This window comes from Microcaecilia unicolor, chromosome 8 (genome assembly GCF_901765095.1).
Source record: "Microcaecilia unicolor chromosome 8, aMicUni1.1, whole genome shotgun sequence".
NCBI lineage: Eukaryota > Metazoa > Chordata > Amphibia > Gymnophiona > Siphonopidae > Microcaecilia > Microcaecilia unicolor.
The window spans coordinates 9,603,163-9,615,666 of NC_044038.1; the positions used below are offsets into that span (position 1 = coordinate 9,603,163).

General features: G+C 47.6%; 1 protein-coding gene across 1 annotated transcript in view; it reads left to right on the plus strand.

The window, feature by feature from the left end:
* PEMT (phosphatidylethanolamine N-methyltransferase) overlaps positions 1–12,504 on the plus strand; it is a 163,478-nt gene that overhangs the window by 106,963 nt on the left and 44,011 nt on the right.

Sequence of the window (12,504 nt, forward strand, 5' to 3'; positions counted from 1 at the left end):
TTTTTTTTTTTTTGTTTGCCTGAATCATTTTTATTGTCAAAAGAACAATTCTCCATAATGAATTAATTGCTTTAGCAAAGCACAGACACATTTTCAAACAGTGACAGAAATGGAATCTAAATTACAATTGGATCATCTCCTTTCCCCCCCCTTCCCCCTTGGAGGCCATCATACAGTTTGGACATCCTGGATATCGACTAATTTAATAACTAGCTTTGTGCTCTGTCTCCCGGATTGTATATTTTTATTTTATTTTTGTTACATTTGTACCCCGCGCTTTCCCACTCATGGCAAGCTCAATGCGGCTTACATGGGGCAATGGAGGGTTAAGTGACTTGCCCAGAGTCACAAGGAGCTTCCTGTGCCTGAAGTGGGAATCGAACTCGGTTCCCCAGGACCAAAGTCCACCACCCTAACCACTAGGCCACTCCTCCACTGTATGGCGACTAAAGTTGAGCGTACAAATTTGACAGTACGGCCAAACTGCACGCGCAACTTAATCATTCAACAAGCCAAACAGTGCCAATAATCAGCCAGTAATAAGCAATTATGGGCACTAATTGACACTAATTAGAATTTACGCACACAACTTTCTAAGCATATTCTGTAAAGTGCAGGGCCGCTGATAGACTAGGCCGGGCCCGGGGCAAGGCCGTCCCGCCTCCGCTCCCCCCACCGCTGCAGTCCGCGGTCTCACCTGCCTGCCTCCACGGCTCCTGGCCCCCTTCATTCAAAGCAGCAGTTGCAGATCGCATCTCTTCTGGCCTTCCCTCCCTGTGTCTCGCCCTCGTCTGATGTAACTTCCGGTTTCCGCGAGGGTGGGACACAGAGAGAGAAGGCCAGAAGAGACACGATCTGCGACTACCGCTTTGAATGAAGGGGGCCCAGAGCCGTGGAGGCAGGCAGGTGAGACCGGGGACTGCTGCGCCCGGCAGCCTGACCCCGGCGCCGAGCCCCCCTTGGGATGGCCTGTGCCTTCAGTTGGGGTCTCCCAGTCTCCCGCAGTTCATCTTACTGGCTCTTTGTTCTTGGATTTCTCTTGCCCTATTTTGGGGCACTGCTTTGCTACATTCCATTAGTCCGGACTGTTCTGGTGGATGACAAAGAAGGAAAAATTATGTCTTACCTGATAATTTTCTTTCCTTTAATCCCAACCAGACCAGTCCAGACACCCTCCCTTGTCTGGTGTCTTTCAGTTGTGATTCAGCTCCTGCATCTGTGCACGGGTTGCTGTTGTACTCCCTATGACGACGGGAGTTTTGGTATCTTGAAATTCATCTTCTCCATGCCACCTTGCCCTGAAGGCTATGGATGGTTCCTCTTCAGATGGCACGTCGACCCACTTCCCCGATTCAGTAGTGGGTCGGCAAGCCGTAGAGTACCGGCTGAGTGGAGAATTGTCTCTTGGCCGTACCCCTGGACGGTGGCTGAAGATGAGCCTGCTTTCGCAGGAACTCCTCTGTATGCCAAACCCAAGCACAAGTAGCTTACATGTCTTTGTTGGGTTTTTCGTAGCAGTACAGAGAACCATTGCTTGGCTATTTGAAATACTGAGCATTCCAGGCTGCACGATAACCCTTAAGGGGGTGTATTACTTGGAACTATTTTTCTCCGTCTCCTTCCACTGGTGGATGGGCATAACCCATTAGTTTAGACTGGTCTAGTTGGATTAAAGGAAAGAAAATTCTCAGGTAATATAATTTGTTTCTTCTTTTCCTACCTCTGCGATTTTAATTGGTTTCATCTCATCATTGAGGTTTTGTAGGACAAATTCCCCCCCTTGGACAGCAATGCTAGAGTCAGCTGAAGACTTTCACTAGCGGCTGAAGCTGTAGGTTAATATGTGAATGTGCTGCTTCAGCCCAAACTTGTTCAGATTCCCTGACCTGGATTCATTCTTCATCCAAAGCAGAAGAGGAGGCAGGTCGAGCTAATTAATGAGATGCAGCTGGGTGCCATATGCTCGGTATCATCTCACCATTGTGCGTACGCTTCGATATTGCAGAAGCTGAGAGAGCCATGAGTGCCAACTAATTCTCCAACGTAATTGAACAATGCAAAGAAAAACCTCCAGTTCTTAGTTTTATTCAGCACTGTAAATTGCATTCTGAACTCTAATTTGTCCAACTCAAGCCCTAAAAGTGCTTTTGTGGAAACGTTCCAGCACTTCTCAGAATTTCTTCTGTTCAGAAACTGGAGTATGTTGAAGTGATTGTGAACCAAGAGGTGGGGGGGGAGACATCATTTTACAAAAGGACACACATGTAGCAAAAAGACGCTTTTGTGCCTTAATAAAATAGCCAACCTGAACCAGCCCCAACAGATTAACACCTGCTCCATTAAGATCCTCTATTGTAATAACGGAAGGACAGCGCTCTACCTCTCGCAGACACAACTTGTGCAATAGGTGAACCTGGGAGATCACAAGGGAAATTTGGGGTGCAACGAGGGCCAGTTCTATCATGGCTTTTGTATGCACAGATGCCATTATCAAATACTAGTATAAGCGCGCACAGTTAGGCGCACTCATGCCAGATCAATGACGGGCATGAGTCTGCCTAAGTGTAGCCCTTCCCGTGTGTAAATTGGAGACCCCCCCCCCCCCATGTATTGTCTGCCCCTCCAAAAAAAGGGGTCAGACTCGGGACTAATGTCAGGAAGTATTTTTTTACGGAGAGGGCAGTGGATACGTGGAATGCCCTCCGTGGGAGGTGGTGGAGATGAAAACGGTAACGGAATTCAAACATGCGTGGGATAAACACAAAGGAATCCTCTTTAGAAGGAATGGTTCCGTGGAATCTTAGCGGAGATTGGGTGGCGACGCCGGTAATTGGGGAAACAAAACGGGAGCTGGGCAGATACCTTTAAATAATTCAGGTCCTTCATATTTTTAAAATTATAAGGAAGCATGTTTACTGCGTGCCCAAGCTTAGCTTATTTGGAAACGGAGAAGCAAATATGAGGAAATAGGCTGTAGGTGAGACCTTTTTACTGGACTAACTTAATAACATAGGGGATCTTTTTCAAAGCCAATTTTGTGTCACATACCCCGTCACCCCCCCTCCACTCCCCTCCCGGTCACCCCCCTTCCCTTACTCTACTGCCCTGGTGACCTCTTCAGGGTAGGAAAGAGCCCCCTCTTTCCTGCCTGGAGCGCTGGCCTGCATCCTGTTGCTGATCTCGGCGCCGATTCAAAATGGCCGCCGAAAGTTGAAGTCTCGCGAGGTCACGTCAACTCTCGGCGGCCATTTTGAATCAGCGCCGAGATCAGCAACAGAATGCAGGGCAGCGCTCCGGGCAGGAAAGAGGGGGCTCTGTCCTGCCCTGAAGGCGGAAGAGGTCACTAGACCACCAGGGCAGTAGAGTAGTAAGTAAGGGGAGGGGGAGGGCTGGGAGGCTAGCATAGGACGGCCCGCCCGCCAGCCTGCCCGTTTGTCCAGAAATCCGGACAAACGGGCAGATTGGCAAAACCCGCCCGGTTGCCCAGATAGGTCCTCAAAAAAGAGGACATGTCCGGGTAAATCCGGACATATGGTAACCCTATTATTTGGAAACCGGCAGCCGGGGAAAGAAAGAAGAGGGGGTACCACCTCTGTTAATGAAATTACATAGTTTGTAACCTCTAGATTGTAAGCTACTTAGTTATAACCTTTAGATTGTAAGCTACCTACACTGACTACATAGTTCGTAACCTTTAGATTGTAAGCTCTCCTGTCCTGAGCAGGGACTGTCCTTCCCCATGTTAAACTTGTACAGCGCTGCGTAACCCTGGCAGCGCTATAGAAATGCTAAGTAGTAGTAGTAGTAGTGGAAACCGGCAGCCGGGGAAAGAAAGAAGAGGGGGTACCACCTCTGTTAATGAAATTGCATCTTCCCCAGTATCCCTTTGGGGGTTTTTTTTTTGTCAGAGGTGGGACTTCCTGAAAATCAGGAAGTTGGTAAAGGCCCTCTTGTTTCAATGGTGGTGGAGGAAAGTCATCCTGTGAGATGAGGGACAGGTATTTGCTGATGGGCTGATTGACAAAAGTATTGTAAATGTAATGATACTGTAAACCACTGTGGAAGGACCGTGCTGGTGAAGCAGTATACTTGTAACACTTTATAAATACATAAATTAGAATCTGATTTCACAAGTAGTGGTGCAGATTTGTGTATATACTTTTCTTGAGTCAATTTTCAAAGGAAAATATTTTCCCTTTGCAAAATTGATGTAAAGCCCACAGGTAAAAGGTATTCGTAAACTTTGCTTTTAAGATGCGCTTTTTTGAAAGCTGACCCTTTTCTGACTACTTTTGGTGAGCAGTGACCCCTCTATCAGGTCAGTGTGAACGAGAAGAACTTTTAAAGTTGATTGCAAATGTGGTAACTTGGTCTTATAAATAAGTCTAATCATTTGTATCTAAGTAGAATTTGCCGGCTGCACGTCCTTTGTAGGTTAAGTTCCTAATTTACTCTTCTTATTGAAAATGGAAACTTTGAAGAACAATTTCAGAGCTAATCTAGGATAAAAAGCATGAGTCACGATTCCAAAACCAGGTTTCTGTGCCACACAATTTTCCACCCAGCAGTATCCACACTGGAACTGTTACATCTCTGCTCCACATTTTCATTCTAGTCGATAAGACTGTATTCATTTTTTTCTTTCTTTCAGGTTCACAGCACTCACAGTTACTGCTTATCAGCGCTTCCTGCGTACGTTTTTCATTTCACAATCAGAAGGCTGGAGAATAAGCCACACTTGCTTTCTTTCTACCTCTTTTATATTGCTGGAGATAGTTTAATGCCTGGGGCGAGGTGGGCGATCTGTTTTATTTACTTGTTATCATTTCTCTTGTGTGTGCTGGAATCGAGCTGCTCTCAAAGGGGTCATGGGGACAGGGCAAACATTTGCACTGCGCTTTTCCTCCTCCTGGCTCTGTTTTCTGTGAGTGCGAGACAGATGAAACACAACAGCAAAAATGTTTGTCTTCTGGTCCACTAATATTTGAATGACTTGCTTTTGTTAAGCATTCTACAGTAAGTAGCAGTAGGGTGTTGCGTCTTCAATCTAAGTGGGGAGAACTTTAGCAAACCTCGGGTATGCTGTAAATATAAACAAATAACTGCAGGGTACCCACAGTCCTTCACCATATCTGCTGTTGATTTTTGGGGGTATCCAGCGTGATCTTGTCAGACCAGAGTCCATAGACTCATCTGTTGTTTCCTAGGTAGATTTATGTGGCTCCTGCTGCAGGAGTCGGTCTTTTTCCGTTTGTGAAACTTGTGCTAGAGACATCGCGCAGTATTTTCCATTTTACCCCACACATATTTCAGCAGTATCTGAGGATCTCACACTATAAGAGGCATCTGGTTTCTTTTACAGATCGTAGCAGGACATGTTTTAAAAAAAATTTTAGTTTGTATTCTAAGTCTCTTTTATTAGCAGCGATCCCTGAGGCACTCCACTACTCACCTTTCCCTCATCCGAGCGAATTCCATTAACCACCACCCTCTGGCGTCTGTCCGTCAACCAGTTCCTAATCCAGTTCACCAGGTTGGGTCCTATCTTCAGCCCGTCAAGTTTATTCAAGAGCCTCCTGTGGGGAACCGTGTCAAAAGCTTTGCTGAAATCTAAGTAGATTACGGCCATTGCACGCCCATGATTCAGTTCTCCAGTCACCCAGTCAAAGAATGCAATGGGATTCGTTTGGCACGGTTTACCTTTGGTAAAACCATGTTGTCTCAGGATCTTGTAACTTATTGGCTTCCAGGAAATTCACTATCCTTTCCTTAAGCATCGCTTCCATTACTTTTCCAATAACCAAAGTGAGGCTTACCGGTCTGTAGTTTCCAGCTTCTTCCCTATCACCAATTTTGTGAAGAGGGACCACATCCGCCGTTCTCCAATCCCATGGAACCTCTCCCGTCTCCAAGGATTTATTAAACAAATCTTTAAGAGGAGCCGTCAGAACCTCTCTGAGCTCCCTCAATATCCTGGGGTGGATCCCGTCCGGTCCCATGGCTTTGTCCACCTTTTAGATTTTCAAGTTGTTGATACACACTCTCTTCCGTGAACGGTGCTCTATCCACTCCATTCTCATATGTACTTTTGCCAGTCAATCGTGGTCCTTCTCCAGGATTTTCTTCTGTGAAGTCAATTGTGGTCCTTCTCACAGCCGTAGCGAGGGGAGCTGACACCCGGGGCGGGTCGCCGCTGCACACCCCCCCCCCCCCCCCCGGGTGCAGCACGGCGCACCCTCCTCATGCTGGAGCGCACCACCCCCCCCCCCCCCCCGGAGCACATACCTACCCCCCCCCCCCGGAGCGCATACCTGCGGCAAGAGACGGGTGGGAGGGCCGATCTGCCCCAGCTGCACGTTGCTGGGGGGTGTCGGCTCCGCGCTGGTGCACTGCCCTCTCTGCCCCCCCCCCTTCCTACGCCACTGGTCCTTCTCCAGGATTTTCTTCTGTTTAAAGTTCTTTTTTTGGAGTTTTAGAGAAAACAGCCAGAATGTAGAGTGGAATCTACATGCGAACATAAGAATAGCCATACTGGCTCAGACCAATGGTTCATCAAGCCCAGTATCCTGTTTCCAACAGTGGCCAATCCAGGTCACAAGTATTTGGCAGAAACCCAAATAGTAGCAACATTCCATGCTACCAATCCCGGGGCAAGCAGTGCCTTCCCCATGTTCGTCTCAATAGCAGTCTATGGACTTTTCCTCCAGGATTTTAAACCCAGATACCAGGGGCTTAGCCAGACTTCGGCGGGAGGGGTCCGAGGTGAGGGGACACATTTTAGCCCCCCCCCCCCACACCGCCGACCCCCCCCCCCCGTCACCATTGCCGACACCCCCCCGCCGCCACCGCCAGCACTACCACAAACAACTTTGACCCCCACCGCCTGCCCACCGTCACCTACCTTTGCTAGTGGGGGACCCCAACCCCCGCCAGTCAAAGTCTTTTTCCTTCGTTTGGTTTCTGAGTCTGACGTCCTGCACGTACACCGTACATGTACACAGAAACAGCAAAGGTAGCAGACGGCGAGGGCGGGTTGACGGCGGGAGGGGGGGTTGAGAGGGTCGTCGGCAGGGGGGTCCAGGGCCAAATCTACGGGGGCCCAGGCCCCCGTGGCCCCATAGTAGCTATGCCCCTGCCAGATACACAAACCACTGTCACCATATCCTCCGGCATTGAGTTCCAGAGCTCACTAATTGGTGAAAGCACAGCTTTTTCAGCAGCCGTTGATTGATTTTAATGTATAATGCTATGAAAAAAAAAACTTAGCGCTGTGACGTTTTTCTAAGTTTTCTGCATTGCCCATCAAGAAGATTATCTAAACTAGACGGGTAGCCAGCCCTCCAGTTTTTTTTTGTTTTTTTTTGGTGGGGGGGAAGGGCCCAAAGTTGTGCTGGGTGGCAATACATTTCTTCCCCCACCCCCACATTAAAAGTATTACCTTTTGCTGGTAGAGATGCCGAAGCCCTGCTACCAAAGAAATTTGCAGCCGATCCACTCCCCTCCTCCTCGTACTGCTGCAGTATAGAGCAAGCCGGTGGCATGCCTTCAGCCACTGGCCCCTGGGACTCTTTGCACATGCTCAGTTCCAATGCCAGCGTCTGAAGACATGCCACTGGCTTCCTCATTACTGCAGCAGCAGGAGGAGTAGAGGAGTGATTCCGCAGCAGATTTCTTTGGCTGGTGGGGCTTTGGCATCCCTGGCAGCCGTTTTAACAGGTGTTGCAGGTTTGGGGAGGGAGCCTGGCCCCCACAGCCCACCGTGGCTACAGCACTGATCTGAGCGGTTTGCGATCCTAATACAATCAACAAGACAGGGTAGTATGTCGGAAAAATAAGATATAGTGGTGAGGGGAAAATAAAAGGAGAGGGGTCTATGAGTCATAGCAGGCAGGCTCATGTTGGGAGGAGTCTCTCAGTATTCCATGTGGGAAGGGGTCAGGGCAGTGAAAGATTTAAGTAAAGGCATTGTTGAATTTAAAAGGTCTTCAGATCGGATTTGAATTTGGCCAATGAGGTCTGGGTATGCTCGGGGGTAGGGCTTGTGATGGTAAAAATAGATTGGCGACTGGTATCATACCTAATTTGTCTAAAGGAAGGGATTACCAGGATCTGAGGGTTCGGGGTGGAGAGTAGGCCATCAATAGGAGAGATAGGAACAGTGGAAGACCTGTGCTTTGAATTGGGAAGACTAATAGAAGGATTTTATAAGTTATTATAAGAATAGGGTTGCCAGTGCACAGACTTTAGGAGAGGTGTAATATGGCTGAATTTGCTAGTTCCAGTTAGTACTTTAATACAGGTATTTTGTATCAGTTGTAGGCCATAGAGTCTTTTTAATGTAAGGTCTTTATCTAATAAGCACATAAGCACCGCCACGCTGGGAAAAAACCCAAGGTCATCAAGCCCAGCACTCTGTCTCCAACAGCGGCCAATCCAGGCCCCAAGAACCTGGCAAAAACCCCAAATTTAATAACGATCAACGGACTTCTCCTTCAGGAATCTGTCCAGACCCCCTTTAAACTCAGCAAGGCCAGCTGCCGTCACTACCTTCTCCAGCAGTGAGTTCCAGAGTCTAACCACGCGCTGAGTAAAGAAAACCTTTCTCCAATTCGTTTTAAACCTACCACATTCTAATTGCAGTTAGTTGATTTGGCTAAATACAAGAGAACAAATGAGAATCTGAAGAGCAGATTTTTTGCAAGAGAGGTCTGAGCAATCTTATCATATGTGGTTTGAAGAAGCAACGTTGGACTACAGATGAGATCTGAAGATGAAAGCTAAGTTTGCTATCCAAGATCTGAAGGAATGGATCTTCAGGAGCTTAGTCAAGATCGGGAGGTGGGGCTGGTGGTTGGGAGGCGGGGATAGTGCTGGACAGACTTGTACGGTCTGTGCCAGAGCCGGTGGTTGGGAGGCAGGGCTGGTGGTTGGGAGGTGAGGATAGTGCTGGGCAGACTTATACGGTCTGTGCCAGAGCCGGTGGTTGGGAGGTGGGGCTGGTGGTTGGGAGGCGGGGATAGTGCTGGGCAGACTTATACAGTCTGTGCCAGAGCCGGTGGTGGGAGGCGGGGATAGTGCTGGGCAGACTTATACGGTCTGTGCCAGAGCCGGTGGTTGGAAGCGGGGACTGGTGGTTGGGAGGCGGGGATAGTGCTGGGCAGACTTGTACGGTCTGTGCCAGAGCCGGTGGTGGGCGGCAGGGCTGGTGGTTGGGAGGCAGGGATAGTGCTGGGCAGACTTATACGGTCTGTGCCAGAGCCGGTGGTGGGAAGCGGGACTGGTGGTTGGGAGGCAGGGATAGTGCTGGGCAGACTTGTACGGTCTGTGCCAGAGCCGGTGGTGGGAGGCAGGGCTGGTGGTTGGGAGGCGGGGATAGTACTGGGCAGACTTATACAGTCTGTGCCAGAGCCGGTGGTGGGAGGCAGGGCTGGTGGTTGGGAGGCGGGGATAGTGCTGGGCAGACTTATACGGTCTGTGCCAGAGCCGGTGGTTGGGAGGCGGGGATAGTGCTGGGCAGACTTATACGGTCTGTGCCAGAGCCGGCAGTTGGGAGGCGGGGCTGGTGGTTGGGAGGCGGGGATAGTGCTGGGCAGACTTATACGGTCTGTGCCCTGAAGAGCACAGGTACAAATCAAAGTAGGGTATACACAAAAAGCAGCAAATATGAGTTATCTTGTTGGGCAGACTGGATGGACCGTGCAGGTCTTTTTCTGCCGTCATCTACTATGTTACTATGTAAGACAACACCTAGCATCCGTATTAATGTGAGAATAGCGCGATGTGGATCGGCAGAATCGGAAAGAAGCAGAGAAATTATGGGTGCCTGTCAAAGTGCTTTTCTCAGACAAGTGGTGGCAGAACCCACAAGGGAAGGGGTTAGCGGCTAACCGGCTATATCGTGCGAATATTCAAGCGCTGGCTGGCTGGCTAAGTTTAGCCGACTGCCTATATAGCGGTCCTGTCTTTGCCCACTGTTAACATAACCGGCCAGGGCTGAATATTCACATAGCCGGTTATTCAATGCTGGTCACTGGAAAAGGCCTGGCATTCAATATCTGAGGCCAGCGGCGGCAGCTAACTAGGCTGCCTGCCACTAGCTGAATATCGGTGGGGGGGGGGGGGGGGGGGGGACAGTGTATAAATTTGCAGAGTACAGAGCATTACAGCAAAGAGGCGTTATAAAAAGCAGTAAAAACCCCGGAATTTGAGTTGTTGTTCTGCTGATTTCTAGTTGCATTTGATGTTTTTATAAAAATTTCAATAAAATCTCTTAAACAAAAAAAAATAGAATTTGCAGAGCGGTCTGAGGCTTGTGAATCTCATAGGCAGAGCTTTCCAGCATTCCTGCTTTATGATCTCAGCTGTAGCAGGTCTCACATGGACTTTGTCCCTGATGCAAGGTGCCGTTTTACTCCCGACTGTTCTCTTTCCAGTGTTCGTGTGAAACTTGTCTTGGCCTCAGATTCTGATACTTTGAACTTGAAAGAGCTCCCCTGGCCTCTTACTTTATTACTGCAAAGATACATGCGAAAAAGCATTTCGGAAAGCCGTGTGAAATGGGCCTAATTTTAGTTCAGGCAATTCAGCTCTACCACAGGACCTCTCGTCATCAGCACACTGTTAAACGCCTCAATGATATTACATCGGTCCGCTTTGCTAAAGGCATCAAGTAATGCAGAATGAAACAGAGTTACTTGGACAAATTCCTGGAGGAAAAGTCCATAGCCTACTATTGAGACAGACATAGGAAGCAACTGCTTGCCCTGGGATTTATAGTATGGAATGTTGATACTCTGAGATTCTGCATGGAATCTAATCTCGTCACTCTTTAGGATTCCAGAATCTTGCTATTCTTTGGGGTTCTACATGGAATGTTGCAACTATTTGAGATTCTGCATGGAATCTTGTCACTCTTTAGGATTCCAGAATCTTGCTATTCTTAGGGGTTCTACATGGAATGTTGCAACTATTTGAGGTTCTGCATGGAATCTTGTCACTCTTTAGGATTCCAGAATCTTGCTATTCTTTGGGGTTCTACATGGAATGTTGCTTCTCTTTGAGGTTCTGCATGGAATCTTGTCACTCTTTAGGATTCCAGAATCTTGCTATTCTTTGGGGTTCTACATGGAATGTTGCTACTCTTTGAAGTTCTGTATGGAATCTTGTCACTCTTTTGGATTCCAGAATCTTGCTATTCTTTAGGGTTCTACATGGAATGTTGCCACGATTTGGGTTTCTGCCAGATACTTGTGACCTGGCTTGACCACTGTTTGGAAGACAGGATACTGGGCTGGATGGACCACTGGTCTGACCCAGTATGGCTACTTTTATGTTCTTACGAGGCTGGAAACAGGTCTCCAATAAACAGGACAAGTTAGTTGTCCTAATCATAGGAGCCAGTGCTGTGGGTGCTTAAGCACCACCAATATTGACCAAACTCCTTAACCTGTGTCTATGGAGAGGTCATTTCTTTTGGGTTTACCACCCTCAATAATTTTGAAAAATTGGCTCGTATGGTTTCAACCATTCAATTGTTCTTTTCTCTGGGATCTCATCATTCTCTGTGAATAAACTGAACTGGCAAGCACCTCTGCCATCATAAAACATGAACACGGTAGCGCAGACCAGCACTGCACGTAGACATGTACAATGCAAATACCTCAGCAAGCCGAGAAATTCCTAAGTGGAAACCAAGTCGGAGGCGGTTTGACAAGAGATCTGATGGCTGTAGCAATGAATAATGCCCCATGCAAACATTAAAACACTTTCAAATTCAGGCAGGAGGCCGTTTTTGGTGCTTGAAGCCAGCTTCTCTTCATGAGTCCCTAAAGTTTAAAAATGTGGCCCTTGTTGATAGTCTCACACCTCCTCGTTCCATGAATTCACACCAGTATAAAACATAATTGAGCCTGAGCTGCTCCTTTTGAAGCTGTGATGCTGTGAAATGAGTTAATTTGTTTGCCCCTAGGGTTTGTTCTTCACCTGATTTCAGTGAGCGTTGGTGCAACATAGTTTTACCATGCTTCAAGTTTATGGATTCAAAAGTGAAATAGCACTTCCTAAAGGAAAAGTCCATAGACCATTAATAAAATGACTTGGGGAAAATACACTGCTTAAGCAGCATAAAATGTATTGAACTTTTTCGGGGATCTTTGCCAGGTACTTGTGACCTGGATTGGCCACTGTTGGAAACAGGATGCTGGGCTTGATGGACCTTTTGGTCTGTCCCACTGTAGCAATACTTATGTACTGTGTATATATCTTATTCCAAACTTTTTTAAAACCCCGCTAAGCTAACCACCCTTACCACATTCTCTGGCAACAAATTCCAGAGTTTGATTACTAGTTCCATTGCTAGTATGCTGACATCATATTACTTCTCTATTACTTGAACTTTCTTCCATGCTATTATCGTATTGTTTGTATTGTACTGACATTTATCATATATCTCTGTTACATAATTGTTCTACAGTACTGTTAAATATCCATATTTTTGATACTATT